Source organism: Varroa jacobsoni, unplaced genomic scaffold (genome assembly GCF_002532875.2).
Source record: "Varroa jacobsoni isolate VJ856 unplaced genomic scaffold, vjacob_1.0 scaffold_1323, whole genome shotgun sequence".
NCBI classification, from domain to species: Eukaryota; Metazoa; Arthropoda; class Arachnida; order Mesostigmata; family Varroidae; genus Varroa; species Varroa jacobsoni.
The window spans coordinates 93,504-99,503 of record NW_019214225.1 but is presented as its reverse complement, the minus strand read 5'-3'; the positions used below and the strand labels follow the sequence as shown (position 1 = coordinate 99,503).

The following is a 6,000-nucleotide window of genomic DNA, read 5'->3' as shown; positions in this document are numbered from 1 at the left end:
AATAGCAGTTGACTAGCAGTAGAGGCCGGTAAGCTATCTATATAACGCGGCCCACTCTAGGCACGCACGAACCTAGCGTCGTTTTATGTCTGCTTCTACAACAAATATCCTATACCGGTGACATCGCGTAAAAACTCAGTCGATGCAATTATAGGAACTGTCTTTTTTTTTTTTTCTGTTTTTCTCTTTTTTCGCTTCTTTGAAATGCAAAGTCAAGCGCGACAGCAGTGAGTCGGAAGTCGGCGATCGGCGTCCATGCCTCGGTTAAAGTAGTATGTATTTTACAAAAATGCTTATATACTGGCATGAACTAGGGTGTTTCCTTAGACTATGAGTTGAAATGGGAAAGGTAACGAACTCGTCGAGTTTGTACAGGCCTATGTATGAGGCTAAATGTATTTACACCATTTAACTAAGAGCTTCTTTTCCTATCGAAAAAAGCAGCCGATATGCAAGTATGCCCATGTCTACAGGGCGAAAACCTTGCCGAGAACAAGGTCTCTCTGTCCATCGAAGTGGTTGAGCGTAAAGTTAATAACGTCAAAGTATCATACTACGCAATATGGCAAATTATCGTTGAGAACTACATTTGGCAAATACATTACGGTTAGCTCGCATGTGGGCGCACGGCTATTTCACGCGCGCAGAAAAGCAATTAACTATAACACATAACAAATCGTTGTTTCCAGAACATGCCTTCCTTATAAAGTAGGACTATGTGTATACAGGGGCTTTGCGTTTTTGTCTTTGCCTTGTATAAAGCAAACTTTATCGCATTGGTGGCAGCCGTCAAAGTGTGTATCTTCTGTTCTTTTATCAAGGCATACTTCCAGGAGATGCTAAGGTATAGTAGCAGATATATAAAAACATACTATTTGTGAAACCCACTAAGGGTTAGCAAATTATTTGTGTTTTAGACTCAAACAGGTTAAAAGAGCTGTGCAGATTTAAAAAAAAACACTGGAAAAGAAAATTGGAGCTCATAAATTGTGAATTAGGTGGCTGGGAGCAGAAATTGCAAACATGAGGGAAACCTACGACTTCCAGCACAGAAAATAATTCAACTCTTACAGTTATCTGTGGTCACAAATGTAAAATAACGACAAATAGGGCAGATTCTCTCTTGTGACTAGTCGATATGAAATTTTTTTTAATTGCTTTCTACTGCTGATTATGCCTTACGGAGGCCTACGTGTAGGCATGAAAAGAGAGCCATAGCTGAATCGATTATCATGCCAGGTAGCCGAGTGTAAGTGCTGTGCCTTAAGTTAGTACGTCTGCCTATCTAAAACCTTTGTGGATACAGCCTAGTCCACAATACCATGACAATTCGCACGATCAAGCTACATAAGGAACTCCGTACCCATATGGATAAAATTGCAGATTTTGAAATGACGACAAGTAGGTGTGATAAAACTCAGAAAGGGTCTACACACGGGCATTCGAACGGCGACGCCTAACTGGAAGCGGCAATTATAAACAATGAATGAAAATGACAGTAAATACACATATATACAAAGTGGCTTATCTAAATTTAGATCTTTTCTTATTCCTTATTTCTAAGGCTGTACTAAAACGAAAGCAGATATTTCTGCACACGCTAGAAGTGTCATTCCCGGCGATCGCTTTTATTCAGTATAACCACCAATGATTACGGTTGCATATTTAATTCGAGACCTCAGCTAATAATTAGTTGTTCTTAAAATATCCCTTCTTTAATCTGCAAGAATTTTTTTATTAGCAAGCGTGCATGGCAAGTATAAATTTGTTAAAATGTCTCTCAAATGCATTACACACAAAAATTCGAGTAGAATTAAACTTTAGGCCGAGAGCAGACCAAGACCCAAAAAATAGTTTAAGCCAATCGATGTTCTTCTCTCTAAAACGGCTACTAATTTCTGTGTCAGAAACCCAACTGTAACAAAAATGGCATTTTGAGTCGCTTTGATGAATCTCCCTGTTATGGATCTTCCGGTTTGATTTATGAAGGTCTTTCTCGGATTTTTTAGAAACCGCATAAAATTGGCTATAATATAGACCGTCGACTTCGGAGCAAACAATGAAGTTCGTAATCCTAGCGGGGGCTTGTCCAGTACGGAAAGGCTAGATAATAGCTGATATTCAAGGCAATTCACTGCATTTCGCCATAATTTTCGTCTAGAAAAAACTAAGGATTGTCTAATATTGAATGGCGGATGAACGCATGCTCGTTACGACAAGCAACCTGCTAAAGTCCTCTGATTTGAGTGCACCTTTCAATATGAGTAAAGTGTGAGCTTGTTATGGAGGATTTGGTCCTCATAGAAGATCTTCAGTGCTTTAACTGCGAATATCGTGATAAGAACCCTTTCAACCAGTTTTGAAACAAATATGTAGGCTCTTGAAGTTTAAAAAGGTTATTTAAGGCAAAGATGTTTGTTTCGTTGAATTGTTCGTGAACACTACAGAGAGGTTTAGGCTTGTCTCTTGCTACTTGTTTCTGTAAGCAAAGATAAACAGACATGCCTAAAACGCAAAGGTTTAATCGTGCCTATCTTATTTCGAAAACTTCACTTAGAATCATTTAGCCTAGTTTTTGACCGTTGCCTTTGCCTGTTTCACAAGAGGCACGGTAGATCTTGACGGAATAAGCATCTAGAAGCATTTCCGCCTTTCCGGTCATTTGGGCAGAAGTATTTATTCGTATGATATAGGCAAAAGTTCGTGCTTGGAAAAGAGAACAGCGGAGCATGAATGGATGAACATCTAACGGCAAAATAGCCAGGTAGCAAGATATGCTCTCAGCTATCTAGCTATTTTGCTGTACGGTCGTTAACAGAACTATGTACCTGAAGATGCATGCTGTAACTCTGCTTAAGGCAACACATAATATATCTCATGGACTAAATAGGACCGGCTTACAAGAATCACTGCAGTTAATGAAAAGGGGCATGTTTCTACCGTCATAATCGACATCTAGCACGTTGATGGGTAGAATTTTTGTGCATGGCACCTATTTTCGCACACCCTTTCATTAAGAAGTGTGCCCATTGAGGGTTCATTAGCCGTTTTATTAGATAGAATTCGCCGTTTACGAAAACAGTGGGCAGACACACACGGAGGCCGATGAAGGTAACTTTTTAAGATAATCTTAGATGTTAGGCTAAGCTGGTAACTTAACTCAAAAGTTATTTCTCATTTATTAGATATAAAATTCTGAAGACAATCGCTATATAAGAAAAACGAACATTTAGTTTTCCGCGTTGACAGCACTTCTAAGAAATACCTTGTTAATAGGGTAGGCTGTGTTAGCCAGGTACATATATAGTTATACGGTTGCTGTTGGCTTGTTTCGTCTGTCTCATAGCTCGCTTACGTTATGCAAAAGTATAAAGTTATAAAAATCCACGGTGATCAGTGAAAAAAATTAATGATATTAGATAAACAGTCGTTATATCGCATTGGCAATATGGTACGTCTTCTTAGTATCTCATTAAAATATTTACTTGAGGAATAATGGCAGTCTACCATTTTGCAACTTTTTTTCCGCTAGGTCGAATTTACAAAGGCAAGCGCATCCCCACACTTGCGTCTAATGTACACGAACGTACAGTTTCGTGAAAAGACGGATATTGACTGGAAGTCAGTTTCCCGTGAAAGTAGATGTTTTAAATATTAGTCATATATGCGGCGTTAATTGTTAGTAAAAGGGCCAAGGAGGAAGGAACTTACATGGTACTTCACGACGCTGAGTTGTTTCAGCCAGCATTTACCATTAGTGCAAGATTTTAAACGAACATTATCGTGTCGCAATTGCTATTGTAGTTATGGCACTAAATAATTCAACGCTCTACCCGTCGTACATCAGCGTATCAATAGCCATTATTTCTTTCAGAATCCCTATGCTGCTTTAGTTGGTGGCTTTAAAGCCATTAAATGTACCGTAAACGATAAAGAATGTTTGTCACGATAAAATCAGACGTGCTTAGAATATCACGGCACAGACTCCTGGATCACCCAGTTGTGCTCAGGAAACTACCTTGTTAGGTGGGTAACACGAATCAAACCCGTGGCTACTCGGTGTGCAGTACTTCTGCTTGCTCTCGGTCTGATGTTTTTCAAATTCATGGTCACGCCGGTAAATGGTTTTTCCAGTTCACTAAGACACGAGCAGCGCATTCAGTGGTCAAAAACTATGATAATGAAACAACTGATTGTACAACAAAGATAATGAATGCCAACATATCATAGGGGGAAAGGGGCAACAACTTAGCCTGGACAAGTAAGCTTACGCTGAAAAGCTTTGGCGCCCCCTGAAAAGGGACTTATAGCCGAGGCTTACAGCCCAACATTATTTCATTAAGGTACCTAGACATTTCGTTATCAATCCCTGCTAGGGGTCAGTATGTTTTTCAGGTATGTTTAGATCGTTGCCGATACGCTTTCATCCGCGTACCTGACTGAAGTATTCTCCGGTAGCAGCAGGAAGAATCTTGCACAAAAATAGTCTTTTCCTGCCCCGCTTTCAATGGGTTGGCCTATAATTAACACGCGCTTTCGCTTTTGACCATTTTCACTTTACGCAACAGCAAACACGGGTTCATTTTTACCGAATAAGCTTGTTTAGCTTCCCCGCTAAAAGCTAGACATGGTAGCTAAATTGTTTATTGTCGCAAATATAACACCATACAAAGCTGACTCAACTGGAGACTTTGTATATCGATACGAAGGTTGAAATTATATACGTCGAATAACCTATATTTCCCCAAATATTCTAGTATACTCTTTAGACGTCTGGCTGAATCTAATAGAGACCATTGAAAGATATGTTTATAACAGTTCTTACAATCAAATCGGTTGAAATTAATAAATGGGGAAAAACAAAACAGGATAATATACAGTAGCGAATATAACACAATATAACGTAGAGGAAAAATTATTATCATCATGTCGGATGACTGGCAAATAACGTAAATAGAATAATAGAAGAGTCCGTGTAAAGCATTCAAGTAAGAACCAGATCTAAGGAACTTTGAATCTTAATTGCGAGAAATTCTAAGTGAAAGTAGAATTTCGCTTTAACTACTATCTGCATGGAATTTATTTTTACCTTAATTTAATATGGTAAAAAATGTATTATTACGTAATTAGTATTTTAGCTAAAATAACAACTTTTTTTCCCTATTTTCTTTGAATTTGTTCCCACTGTACGTGTCTCACCTCTGTCTGCCACAGAGTCCAAGTCAACTTTTGCAAAAGCAGGAAGATAAACTGACTTTATGTTAAGAATAATATTAATAATTGGCTTTCCTTGCTTTTCTCTCAACTGTTATAACACATTTTTGGCCAAGTCTGCTATACGTGCCTAGCCTGTAGTCTCCAAGGTAGCACTATATATACGGTACTGGATTTTTGCCTTCCGAGCTCTAAACTTGCTTACGCATATTATCCTCTTAATAAATTTATCTAGTGTTTCTGTTGGGAACTTTTGAGATAGGTTTTCCTATTGTAGAGGACATCAAGCATGTTCAGAAAGTATACAAAACGGTAGAAAAAAGTTCACCTAAGGCCTCCTGCACATACTTAAGCCGTTCCTATACTGCGTACAGGAAGAAGGTCTATGTCAGAATACGTGTCGTCTCTGGTCTAACTATTTGAATGTCTCGCTGAAAATCATGCTCTCAGAATGGGTTTTATATCAAAGACTCTAATGTTTTGAGTCTTCGCGTACTCCAATCGTCGTCGATGATATCCATAGCATCCATCCGCACAGTAGGTAACATACCCGTGTGGAACCCGTTTCCACTGTGAGGGAAAATACAATCACTTATGCGCACATACGAACACATAATGCACCCTATTAAAAAAGAACCAAAGTCGATTATTTGCTTGCTTAAAAATGCCGATCCTAGCTGCAGCTTCTTCTTGCAGAACCTACCATTTTACCGAAATGTTTATTGATTCCAAATTGCTTTAACATGTCGTAGGAGTCGTAATTCAAAGGATTAATGACACCTGCAA

The 6,000-nt window shown here is 38.8% G+C and overlaps 1 long non-coding RNA gene across 1 annotated transcript; it reads left to right on the top strand.

Moving 5' to 3' along the window:
* The first annotated feature begins 251 nt into the window (after positions 1-251).
* On the top strand, positions 252-1,489 carry LOC147752309 (uncharacterized). The gene is made up of 3 exons (XR_015314390.1): positions 252-272; positions 690-844; positions 1,384-1,489. It is a non-coding gene; the product is annotated as an uncharacterized LOC147752309 (long non-coding RNA).
* Positions 1,490-6,000: the final 4,511 nt, after the last annotated feature.